This window comes from Oryctolagus cuniculus, chromosome 9 (genome assembly GCF_964237555.1).
Source record: "Oryctolagus cuniculus chromosome 9, mOryCun1.1, whole genome shotgun sequence".
Classification (NCBI taxonomy): domain Eukaryota; kingdom Metazoa; phylum Chordata; class Mammalia; order Lagomorpha; family Leporidae; genus Oryctolagus; species Oryctolagus cuniculus.
In genome coordinates, this window is record NC_091440.1 from 78,193,631 (window position 1) to 78,207,108 (window position 13,478).

The 13,478-nt window shown below is 40.1% G+C and overlaps 1 protein-coding gene and 1 pseudogene across 4 annotated transcripts in view; one reads left to right on the top strand and one right to left on the bottom strand.

The window, feature by feature from the left end:
• Nucleotides 1-13,478, top strand: part of DCLK1 (doublecortin like kinase 1) — a 385,516-nt gene that overhangs the window by 189,312 nt on the left and 182,726 nt on the right. The gene's annotated exons all lie outside the window — the stretch shown is intronic.
• On the bottom strand, nt 20-13,406 carry LOC108178794 (large ribosomal subunit protein eL30 pseudogene; annotated as a pseudogene).

Consider the following 13,478-nt stretch of genomic DNA (forward strand, 5'->3'; position numbering starts at 1 on the left):
ATTTTAAAAATTACATGACTTACTTTTCATCAGTCTGTTCTGGCAAGCTTCTAATAACATCAGAATCATCTGGATCCAGGAGAGAAAGGGTGCATAAGCTGTAGTATTTTCCACACATTGTGCCCAGTCCAGGATTATTGCCACTATAGCAATGGACACCTGTTTTGGTGAACCTGACGGAATACTCTATTTCAGATTTCCTCAAAGCCAGGGTGTTGCTGGTGAGGATGGCCAGTTTCACTTTGCCTTGTCTTACCATCTTCAGAGTCTATGTGTAGCTGGCAATATCTCCCACTCTGTATCACAAGTTGGAGTCTAGAGTTGATCGACTCCAATGGCTTTTTCATCCTCTTTGCTGCCACCCTCTTTCTGCCTTAGTTGCAGGATGGCCTCCAACCAAGTACAGTGACAAAGATGGCTGGGGAGCAAGAAAGGAAGGAATTCCTACAATGCTTCTTTTTCCCATTGACAGAGTAAGCAGATTCTGCCTCACTAGCAATCATGCCACAATCTTAGTTACCTGCTTGCATGGATTTTATGGAAGACCCTCTCAACAGCAGCATAGTTTAATGCTTCTTCCAGCCCTGAAAATGAGTTCAGTCAGACAATTTGGAAAAGGCAGCTTTAGCTTCACCAACCATAAGCTTGAACACTTATCCTAAAGGAACAGATAGGGGTTTGCTTCAGAGTTCAGATCAGACACTATTTGTACCCTCTCCAAAGACACGACTGCATAGCAGTTTCCATTGTCTTATGCTATAATCCAGTCCCTTCACTGAAAGAGTATCAAGTGGAGAAAGCTGTCCTAACGAAGTGGTAGACAACAGTGAAAGCTGTCTGAACAAGAGAAACCAAACATAGTGATAGGATTGATGTGGCGTTAACTTGGCCAAAGACCAGGACTGGCAACCTTTGAAATAAACTATTCCTTATGCCTCTCTTTCCCAGATGTTCTAAGGGCTTTTAGTATTCTATTCTTAAATAATAGGCTCCAGTCCTCAGAATGACACCTGACACAGAAACCTACCTACTGTACTTCACTAATCCCAGCACTAAGAGTAGCAGCTGCTCACCCCTTGACATTCATTGAGGCAGGCACAGTACTGAGAGCTCTGTATACGTTATTGCATTGAATCCTCGTGCAACCTTCTGTTTTACATGAGGAAACTGAAGCTTGATGATGTTAAATAGCTGCCCAAGGTCACTCCAGGCAGCACAGCCAAGGCGTTTGGTCAGTGTTTGTTACTGCAGGATCACTGTATGCAGTGCTATGATTTGAATGTTTGTGTCCTCCTCCTCCCCGAATTCATGTGTTGAAATCCTAATCCCCAAGGTGATGGTTTTAGGTGGTAGAGCCTTTAAAGGTTATTAGGTCATAGGATCATAGCCTTCATGAATGGGATCAATGGTCTTATGAATGGTCCCATAGAGGTGCCTTGCTCCTTCCACCATGTGAGAAGATGGGTGTCTATAAGAAATTGGATCCTCACCAGGAATCCAAAATTCATTTTGGATTTCTCATCCTCCAGATGTATGAAAAGTAAATTTCTGGGTTTACAAGCCACCTATTCTGTGGCCGTTTATATAGAATCCTGAATGGGCAAAGACACACATTAAAACCACCGAGACAGGAATGATTGTTAGTATAGGTACTCTCTCACCTACAATAGGGTTATATCAGAACCCGTGCTGTGGCTTAGGAGGTAAAGCTGCCACCTGCAGTTCCGGCATACCATATAGGTGTGGCCTGGGAAGGCAGTGGAGGACAGTCCTTGAGCCCCTGCACCCACATGGGAAGACTCAGAGAAGGCTCCTGGCTCTTAGCTTCAGGTCAGTACAGCTCCGGCCATTGCAGCCAGTTGGGGAGTGAGCCAGCAGATGGAAAACCTCTCTCTCTCTCTCTCTGTAATTCTGGCTTTCAAATAAAAAAATAAATCTTTTTCAAAAATAGGGTTATATCCTACTAAGCCCTTCATAATTGAAAATACCATTAAAATTGAAATACATTTAATACATCTAACATATCAAACATCCTCATTTAGCCTTAACTTAAACATGCTCAGAACATTTACATTAGCCAACAGGTGGGCAAAATCATCTAACACAAAGCCTATTTTATAAAACAATATTGACTATCTAATGTCATTCACTGAATTATGCACTGAAAGTGAATGGTTGCATGTGTTTTCTTTTTTCTATTTCTTTGTTAAAAGTGCATTTGTTTTGTTCATTTGGGAGGCAGAGAGAGAGCACCTATTGCAGCTCCACTCCTCAGATTCCTCCTCAGCCAGGGATGGGCCAGGTCAGAGCTTGGAGCCAGAAACCCAATCCAGACCTTCCGCATGGGTGGTAGGGAAATTTGGAGTGGAGCCAGCACCTAACTCAAGCATTCTTATGTGGTATGTAGGTGTCCCAAGCGGCACGTTAACCACTGTGCCAAAAACCCTTCTCAACTTTTTCTGTTCCTGTTTCTTAAAAAAAAAAAAAAAAAAAAAAAAAAACTTGTTTTGGCTGTAACCAGTTTTTTCTTTAAGATTTATTTATTTGAAAGGCAAAGTTACAGAGAGGCAGAGAGAAAGAGAGAGAGAGGTCCTCCATCTGCTGATTCACTCCCCAAGTGGCTGCAACAGCCAGAGCTGCACCAGGAGCCAGGAGCTTCTTCCAGGTCTCCCACACAGGGGCAGGGGCCCAAGGACTTGGGCCATTGTCTGCTGCTTTCTCAGACCATAGCAGAGAGCTGGATCGGAAGTGGAGCAGCCGGGACTTGAACCAGCACCCATATGGGAGGCTGACACTGCAGGTGGCAGCTTTACCCATTAGGCCACAATGCTGGCCCTGTTCCTGTTTATTTAAGCATCACCTGGTTGATCCAGTGTTATCACAGAGCTTCTTGTGTTAATATTTGTAAAAAAAAGAGTAGTTCAAGGACTTTTATTTTCCTTTCTCTGTTTATTATTATTATTATTTAAATAATTTATTTTTATTCCTCTATCTTTCTTAGGCTAACTTACTATTTGTTTAATCAGAATTTTCTAGCTGTGGGTAGGCATTGTAGCACAGTGGGTTAAGTCGTTGCTTGGTATGCCCAATCCTAAATCAGTTCCAATCCCAGTTACTAGGCTTCCTTTTTAACTCCCTGCTAATGGATCTTGGAAGCAATGGATGATGACCAAAGTACTGGAGTTTCTGCCACCATGTGGGAGACCCAGATGGAGTTCCAGGCTCCTGGCTTCAGCTTGACCCATCCTAATCTGTTGCAGCCAGCTGGAGAGCGAACCAGGGGATAGAAGATTCATTCTCTCTCTCTCTCTCTCTCTCTCTCTCCTTTCTCTTTTTCTATCTGTCTCTCCCACTTTCTATCACTCTGCCTTCGAATAAAAAAATTTAATGAAATTTCTAGCTAGAATACTGTAAAATAAGTGACCATATGAATTTCATTTATCATTGAAGAAATGAAAAGGTGAACATGAAAATGTGAAGGGCTGAAAGAAGATGTATTTTTATGGCAGTACAGAACATATTTCTTGTATTTGGCTATAAAACTAATTGTAGACATGCTTTAAAATGAGAAGCTGATGGAATTTCACACCCAAAGAGTAGAAACGTTAGCAGTGGTTGACTTACAATACCAGGTGGCATGAAAACATTCACTGTAGAGAGAAAAGAAAAGAAGCCAAGTTTGGAATGAAATTGGAAGAGAAACTTTCTCTCCATTCAGTTTTGGCAGGATAAGGGGTGCTGTATATGCCAAATTTTAACTCAGAGCTAATTATAATGGTTGCATTCTGAATTGTTCAGCAAGAGGAAGATTGCTGACAGCTTAGATACATAGATACCTAGGTTTTCTCTTTTACAAAGGTATAAGGACTCATTTTTGGTAGAGAGCATCTCATTAAAATGAAATCAATAGAACCCTTAAGCCTACATCTCTTACAGGTGTAAAGAAATAGAGATTTTACATAAACATTTTCAAAAAAGAAATTAAAAGATATTCTATTAATAGATTTCAATAACTGGATTGAATTTCTGAGATTTTATTTTTATTTGGTTTCTAACTTAAAATATGTTAAATGGATGATGGTAAAATATTTTAGAGTCTCTAACACACCTGATAGATACAAGTGTGGCCAGGGATGCAGAAATTTCCTCTATTTTGCCTGTAGAGGGCGCCCTTGTAAAGAAAATATCCTCAGGCTCAGCTGAGAAACGGGACCAGCTCCCAGAAGTCATCGTCACCATGGAGATCTCGTTCCAGTGAGGGGGAATGGATTCCGTGGTCCTGCTTTGGAAAATGTGTAAATAGCAGATGCTTTTATTGCCTTTGTTTGAATCTCTGCCCTTGCAGAGCAACTCAAGCCGGAAGCTCAGAGGCAAGGAAGCCCATATTTGTAGTTTTCTGCTTTCCCTGTAGGAGGTTCAGTCTCCCGGGGAAGTGTACGTAATGACAAGTTAATGGAAAATATATGAATCCAGATTTCACATCAAGAGAGTTGGAAAAAGGAATGTCTTCCTTGAGCCATAGAAATTACTCAAATTTCCTTCAGATGTTTTTATTGTGCACTATTAATGTGCCATATTTGTGAAAACTATTGATCATAATGGCTTTATCAAATGAAACTCACAATACACACATGTCAGGGTAGATATTTCTGTGTATTTGAATAGACTTGTTTTCCTGAAGCTCGGTGGTTTAGAGCCTGCATTTGAATTCTGACTGACCTGCTTTCAGATTCCTATTAATCCTCTGTTTAATCTGGCTACATTTTTTTATCTGTAAAATGGAGATATTAATACCATCTAGCTATTGTCAAACAGTCTATCTTCTGAGTGGATAAGATTAAGTATAATAATGTACATGAAGGATTAAATACAGTCATGCAGATAGAAATATTCTTGTTAGTATGTTATACCAAAAGAGAATTTTTTTATCTTTTCTTTTTATTGTCATCATATAATTGCTGTGGTAAAAACATATTAGAACCAGTACAGAAACTGCTAAGCAAGAAGAAGTCAGGAACTCATCCAAGTGTGTACATTGGTTAATGTCAAATCCGGGCTCAGACCCAGCTGTCCCATTCCCTCTTAAAGGGCTTTTCCCAACACATTGAGTCATAATAATCACCCCTGTCGTTTTAGATACTGTAAGTCTAGCATTGTGCCTATACCATTAGAGGCCAACTCTGATGCAATAAAAGTCAATGTTTTTCTTTGAAGTTAGAGTTTGATACAGTAACCAAAGGGAAGAACAAAAGTAACCAATAGAATATATATTTTTATCTACTTATTTGAGACAAAGAACAGAAGGGACAGGGGTAGGGGAGAGAGAGAGGAATCCCTTTCACTGGTTTACTCCCCAGCTGCTCATAAAATCTGGGGCTGTGTGGGCCAATCCAAAGCCTGGAGCTGGGCACCCAGTCCAGGTCTCCCTTGTGAGTGGCAGGAACCCATTTACTGGAGCCATCACCGCTGCCTCCCAGGTCTGCTTTAGCAGGAAATCAGAGTCGGGACCTAGAGCTGGGCATTGAGCCTAGCTACTCACTCTGATATGAGACATGGGTGTTCCTAACTGGCATCTTAATGACTAGGCCAAAGGCTCTCCCTTACTGGATAGAATATTTAGTGGAATGGACCATAATTGGACTAGCTTCTTATAAACTGCATATAGAATGCATCCAATTTCTTTTCTCCTGTAGGGCATTTCCACAGATGACAAGTTTCTCAGAATACAAATCTCTGGTTACCACAAAACTGAAGTTGATTGTGGATCTCAGGAAGCCCTAAGTGAAGCCAATGGTTTACAGGACTATGGCTGATTCCATGGGGGCTTCCTTGAGAATGATTTTTCAGAGCGTCATCCAGTGCAAATAGAAATCAGAGGCATCGACCATATCTCACCTGTGTGCTACTAACTTCTTCCAGCACTGCACCAGTTTCCTGATGCCAATTGAAAGTATACTTTTCATCAAGATTATGGTGCTATAATCCTTAAATCCAAAGCAAAAGAGGCACCTTTGACTACATTTCACCCAAATCTTCCAAGAAGAGAAGCTTGTTGGTATAGTGCCCAGGAGCTACATACTCTGCTTTTTGAGAAAGAAAACCATGTTTTACTAATTCACAATAAGTATACATTTGACTTATACTTATTTGGAACTAAAAATGCACTTGGACTAACAAAAAGTAGCTAAAATTTATTGAGGATTTATTTTCTTACAATCCACAATCTCAACTCCTTTAATCCTTTAACAGCTGGTATGATAAACTGAAGTGCAAAGAAATTGACACCCTAGTGGCAGAGCTCAGTGAACTCAGGGCCTGGGCTCTGATGACCGTGCGGTGCTCATGGGTAGCAGTGTCAGGACAGGGATCTCCTTAGTGCCAAAGACGGCATCACCAGGAGACATGGCTTCTGCTGTAACTGAATCCCAAATATTTAGAAACAGAACTATTAGGGCTGGCACTGTGATGCAAAAAGTTAAGCCACTACCTGCAGTGCCAGCATCTCATTTGGGCACTGGTTCAAGTACCAGCTGCTCCACTGTTGGTCCAGCTCCCTGCTAATGTGCCTGGAAAAGCAGCAGAGGATGGCCCAAGTCCTTAGGCCACTGCACCCACGTGGGCGACTGGGAAGAAGCTCCTGGCTCCTGTCTTCAGCCTGGCCCAGCCCAGGCCAGTGCAGCCATTTGGGGAGTGAACTGACAGATAGAAGAGCTCTCTCTGTCTGTCTCTCCTCTCTCTCTGTAACTCTGACTTTCAAATAAATCTATAAATCTTAAAAAAAAAAAAAAAAAAGAAAGAAACAAAACTATTCCAGAGGGTTTCTGACTTGCCTAAGTTAGAATAGTGGTGGAACAAGGGCTGGAATCCAGATCAGCTGACTCCAGGCATTGACAGAATAACTGGAAGGAAATGCAAGTTACTGTTTTCTGCAGTATCCATTCACAACAGGGCATTAGGAATTCTTCAGATCCTAAACCTGTAGACAAATGTACTGAGGAAATAAGAGGTTAACAGTGAGGGATGTTGTATCCTCAAGGCTTAGCACGGTGACTGGCAAATAACAGGTGATCAATAAACATTGAATGATGATTAGAGATTCAGGGCAGTGGATGGAGACCGTAGAGCCTGAATGTTCAACTGAACCTTGGACAACAGGAGGGATTTGAACAGGCAAAAAGTAGAAAGGTGGGGATGCAAAACAGGAAAGCAGCCTTACAAAAAAGCACAAAGAGAGGGAAGGATGAGCAGTTTTCAGAGAGAAGAATAAGTAAAGCAGATGAATTGGAACATGTTTTAGGTTAGAACATAATCCATCTATCCTTCTTTTCTTCAGTCTACCCAACAAATGCTTATTCCATATCAGACACTGTTTTTCAAGTAGAACAACTTGAAGTGTGAAAGATTGGTTGGAGCCAGATTTTAAGGCATCTGAAATGCCTGGCTCAGAAAGATGAATCATTGACTTGATTGTCAGCCATTGGTGGTTTTCTGAGCCAGGCAGAGAAATTCTGAAAGTTTACTAAGAAGAGTAGACTGATGGAGAGAAAGGAGGAGATGTGATAAAGCTCATAAGAGGGAAATGCCAAAAGCATCGGGTGGGTGGATGAGCTCTACACTGACATGATTTGAGAGGTAAAGGGCAGCAGTATAGGCAATGCCTGGATTTGAATCTGTGGCCATAGTGATACACAGAAGAGCCAGCACTGACAAACCACCTCTTCTTGGTGGGATGACTGGAGGGTGGTGAAATAGAAAAGCTTAAAATGGTGCTCTTCACAGGTTGGATGTCTCTCTTTACTCACACTTGCTATCTCTGTATCTGCCCTATATCTAATCTTGACAAACACGTCCATCATCTGAGACCTACTAAGAAAGAATTTCTTGGCAGAGAAGTTCAACTGTCATCCCCTTATAAGAAAAAGTATGGTTTTTTTCATCCATATATAGAATTTTTTTAAAGTTTGAGAGATGACAGAATCAGACAGAGAGAAAGGGAACTTCCAATTTGCTGGTTTACTGCTCAAGTGCCCACAGTGACCCTGGGCCAGGCCAGGGCCAAAGCTGGGAGCCAAGAACTCAATCTAGGTCTCCCACATGGATAGCTGGAACCCAATCACTTGAGCCATCACCACTGCCTCCTAGGCTTTGCATCAACAGGAAGCTGGAGTCAGGAGCTAGAGCCTGGCATCTAACCCAGGCTCTCCAGCTTGGGATGCGACCATTTTAACCTGCATCTTAAATACTAAGCCAAATGCTTGCCTCAGGAACTGCTTTTTAGTGTGTGTGTGTGAGAGAGAGAGAGAGAGATACTTTTTTTGCTATATTTTTTTTTTTAAGGAATACAAATTTTGTAAGTACAGCTTTAGGAATATAGTGATTCTTACCACCTTACCCACACTCCCACCCCTTCTCCTCCTCCCTCTCTCTTTCCCAGTCCCATTCTCCGTTAAGATTCATTTTCAATTAACTTTGTACACAGAACACCAACTTTATACTAAGTAAAGATTTCAACAATTTGCACACACATGCACACACAAAAAAAACTTTGAGAGCTAGTTTTACAGTTAACTCTCATAATACAACTCATTGAGGACAGAGGTTCTGAATGGGGAGTTAGTGCACAGTGACTCCTGTTATTAATTCAACAATTAACACTCTTATATATGAGTCAGTGACCATCCAAGGTTCTTCACATGAGCTATCTAGGCTATGGAAGCCTTTTGAATCCACAGACTCCATCAGCATTTAGACAAGGCCGTAGTGAAGTGGAAGTTCTCTCCTCTCTTTAGAGAAAAGTACATCCTTCTTTGATGGCCACTTCTTCCTGCTGGGGTCTCACTCACAGAGATCCTTCATGTAGAACATTTTTTGCCACGGTGTCTTGGCTGTCCATAGGAACTTATTTTTTTAAAGCTGGTAACCACACTGAATTATTAGAATATTCAATTTAAAAGAGGTTCATATTGTGTAGATTTATAAAAATTAATTTATTATATAAAACCTAGATTTTACATTTATCTTCTTTTTATAATCCCTGATGTCAGCATACATAGTAATGCCTCAAGGAAAATTCTCAAAGTGTATTTGCCTAGAGAAAAGGATTACAAACCTTCTGCTATTCTTTTTTGTTAGATAGACTACATTATAGCTACCTCTAGACTCATAACAAAGCGTGAAAACATGCATAACTGATTCTCCTAGATCCATCTTTATCATAACCTTGTGTTCAAGCCTCCATTGCTCTCAACCCTTTTACCAAGGCTTCTAACAAGGAACAGTTTTGTATTTGAATTTGGTCAACTGACCTTACCCACCTTTTCCGGTGGGAAGTTGTGAGCAGGAAAGAAGTGAAGTGATGCAGAGCAGAAAGCGCAGAAAACATCAGAGTTTCTGATAGTTCAGCAAATTCTTTGATTTCAATCACTGAAGCTTGAGAGGTAAATGAATACCCGTTGTTCAGCACTGAAATGACTTCCCCCTGTCTTTTTGTGCTGGGTGATGACAGTTACTTTTCCTTAACAATCACTGTGCTCCTTTTATATTCTTGGAATCCTGGTGTTGGAAAGAACATCAGAAGTTCATCATGTTTCATTTCCCACTTGCCAATCGAATGAAGCCTAAACTGTCCAAGATGATTGTTGTCTGTGCTGTTTTTTAACTCTCAGCTTTGGAAAATGGTCATCAGTAGAGTGACGGAAGAAAGTTGGCTGTCTACATGTTGCAGTCTTGATGATAGTTATTTGTCCACTTTGCAGTGACTCGAAACACAGTTACACAGACACATGTGGTCTGGTCAGCAACCTGATGTTTCAGAATGTAAATGGTGAGAATATGCAGGGAGAAAGGACAGCTTCCATTAGAAAACAGTGTTTTTCATCTATCAGCGATTTGTCATCATAATGTTTGGCCCCAGTCATAAAAGTTTGAGTGAGTTAATAAATTACCAAATAAATGTTTCAACAGAAACATGGCTACCCAGCAAGAAAATGGTCACCACGCTTTCCTGTGTGTGTTCCCATAATCCTTTGCACTCAGGGCTGCCAGTAAAGGTCCAAAAGGAGCTCTGGTCTGTATGGTACTGTGTGAGAAACAATTTTTAGAATCAAATAAATTTGGGAAATACTGGATCTTTCTATCTCCTCTTTGGAGTCACAATGTATATTAGTACAACAAGGATTTTGTGGTTTGGAAACAAAACTAACCTGTTTACACTGGATAAACAGCATTTTATTTGCACAGTTCCCTTTTGCACAAAACCTATTAGCCATCCATACTTTAGGAAATTCTGCTCTTTGATGTGAATTGTTCACACTTTTCCTGAGAGAGATCATGTCTTACTCATTTTTGTACATCTGTGCTGTGTGCAAACTGGCCTGTGGTAGGCATTCAGTAAAGATGCATACAAGTACAATGAAAATGGTCCATAGATCACTCCAGTTGAGAAATGGGCAAAGGACTTCGATAGACAGTTCTCAAAAGAAGAAATACAAATGACCAACAAATATATGAAAAAATTCTCAATATTGCTAGCCATCAGGGAAATGGATATCAAAACCACAATGACAATGGCTAAAATCAGAATGTCAGAAAGGCGAAAATCCAAAACACAGAGAGTAACAAATGCTGGGGAAGTTGAAGAGAAAGGGGATCACTTATACACGTTGGTGGGGATGCAAATTAGTGCAGCCACTGTGGAAAACAGTGTGGAGATTTCTTTTAAAAAAACTACAAATAGACCTGCCATATGATCTAGAGATCCCACTACTGGGTATATATCAAAAAGACTTGAGCACAGTGTATCAAAGAGATACTGCACCACTATGTTCATAGCAACACTATTCACAATCGCCAAAATTTGGAACCAAACAAGATGTCCATCATCAGGTGAATGGATAAAGAAAATGTGGTATATATACACAATGGAATATTATTCAGCTATAAAAAAGAATGAAAATCTACTATTTCAGCAAAATGGACATACTAGAGAACATCATGTTGAGTGAAATAAGCCAGACCCAGAAAGACAAATACTGCATGTTCTCCCTTACATGTGGGAGCGAAAGTTCAAAAAACAAAAAGAGAGAAAAAGGAAATGTCTGTGTGTTTGAGTATTGCTGCAAATATGGTTTTGTAAAACTTTGTTTTATAACTTCGGCAGTGGTTAAGAATGTTATACTACTATAGTTTTGGTGATCTGTGATTACTTTAAAATTTACTGTGTATGAGTGAAATGATCATTTTCCCATTATGGTCATTGTCTATATTCTCACTAAAGTATGGGCTTTTTGCTTTTACTTATTAAACTTCTTAGTTGTTGAAGCATTAAGCCTTTTTACAGTAATGTCATTTTAAAATATATCATCTCAAAAACTAAAAGAGAGAGAAAGAGAAAGGGAAAAGGAAAGATGGAGGGAGGGGAAGGGAAGGAAGGAATATCATTATGTTCTTAGAATTGTATCTATAAATCACATTGAATCTATTAAAAACTAAATAAAAATTAAAATTTTCAAATAGAGAAAAACGTAAAAATAATTATGTACTACGATAGTTTTAAACATCTGTGATTTTTTAAAAATTTACTGTACATGTGTGAAATTGACATTTTTCATTTAATTGTTGTTTATAGTCCTTGCCTATATTCCTGCTGAACTATGGTCTTTTTACATGTTGAACTTTATTTAGGCACATTGAGTCTTTGACTATTGTGCAAGTTTAAAATACTTGTCTCAGAAATTTGAAAAAAGAAGAAAGAGAAGGGAAGGAGGGAAGAGAAGTAGAGAAAGAAGGGAAGAAAGAAAGAAAAAGGAAGAAAGGAAGGAAGGGGGAAGTATCTTTATGTTTTTAGATTTGTATCTGTGAACACTACATTGAATTTGTTCTCTTTGTATTATATCACTTTAACATTAGAATTCATGAAATTGTTTTGTAGTAATTAGCATGGATTTGCTGTGACCCTGAGAATCTAATGTATTCCTCTAAAAAATAAGAAAATGGCCCATAAGAGTTGGTTGAAATGAAGCCAGTGCCCATAGAGAATGCTAGGGTGGGGACTGTTGTGTCAGGACAGGGAGTAGGGTCAGGGTTGGAGTCAGAAAGAGGAGTGACAAGGAGGGTAAGTTCTGAATACCAGGAGCCTCTTTGTAAGCCAAATAGGTCACAGCTTCTGACACCACCCTTGAAGCCCTGTGGTCCATCTCCTCCGTGATTACAATGTCTTTCTCAAATCACCTGCGTTTTCTAGCTTTCAAGACAGAACCAGCTCCAACAACCACAGATGTACCTCTTCATGCTTCATGTTGATTACCAAGCTGTTATAGAAATTTCCCCCTGTAAAACTCCAGCCAAGTGATTATTCAGGAATGAGAGATTATTTGGAAGGACTATCTGAAGCCCACACATCACTGCATTTGGGGACTCTAAATACCACTCTGTTCTCCCATCTTTTTCTGTAAGTGTTAGTGCACATGTGATACGTGTCAGGGTCACACTCTCAGGCACTGACAGAAAGCAGAACCCAGAGATACCCAAGACGGAACTGCAGACAAGGAAGGGAGATGCTAATAGTAAACACAGGCCAACCGAATTAATACTCCAGAAGCTTTGCCTGTGTTCTTGGAATACCCAGGGAAATGCTATTAGAAAATCTATTTCATACAGCTCTGAATGGGTGCCTTCAGTGGACCACCTTTTGATTTGGTCAAGTGGACAAAGGAAATTGAAAATAGATAGAAATCAATAGTGTTGCTGGCGTTGGCATTGTACATGTTGTAAACTAAATATTACACAGCATATCGAAAGACAAAAGGCAATATCCTTGGAAATTATTCATTTTGACCATGTTTCCTTCCAAAATGACACTTAGCTCTCTCAAAGTTCTCATTGGAGGATAAGTGGAATAAAGGTCCAAAGATTGCTCGACATTTTCCTTTTATATGATAAGAAATTGGGTGGCCTGGGAGTTTTACAGTTTAGCATCGCTTGGGTGATAGGTATACAGTTGCTGTTGTCTCCGCAGCTAAACCTCAGCAATAACTTCATTTTTTAATTATTCCTTTTATAAGAGTTCCATTTTCCTTTCAAGTAGAGGTAGAATGGGTCTAAAGGAGGTTCTTATGTTCATACTGTGATACACATATTTCTCTCCAGTGATTACCACGTGCGTATGATGGTCTCAATTACTAAAAAACATATTTGTTGCTCAAACCATATGCTGACTTGGTTGCTCTCAACGAGCATTACATTCAGAGAGTAAAGGGGAGCGCCTTTTGCACATGTGGGCGCATCCACTCTATTATGGAAACAAAGGGCTCTTACCTCATAGCCTATTGCTGTATCAAGTAATAAATGTGACAGTTACCGGTTCGACTTGCCTTATCCCGTCTTCCCGCAGAACTGAAACGTAACATGCTTCTTACTAGGAACAGATGCTGGGAGACCTCTTTTGAAATTCCTCTGGAGAAGCTGCCCTGTTGATTGCA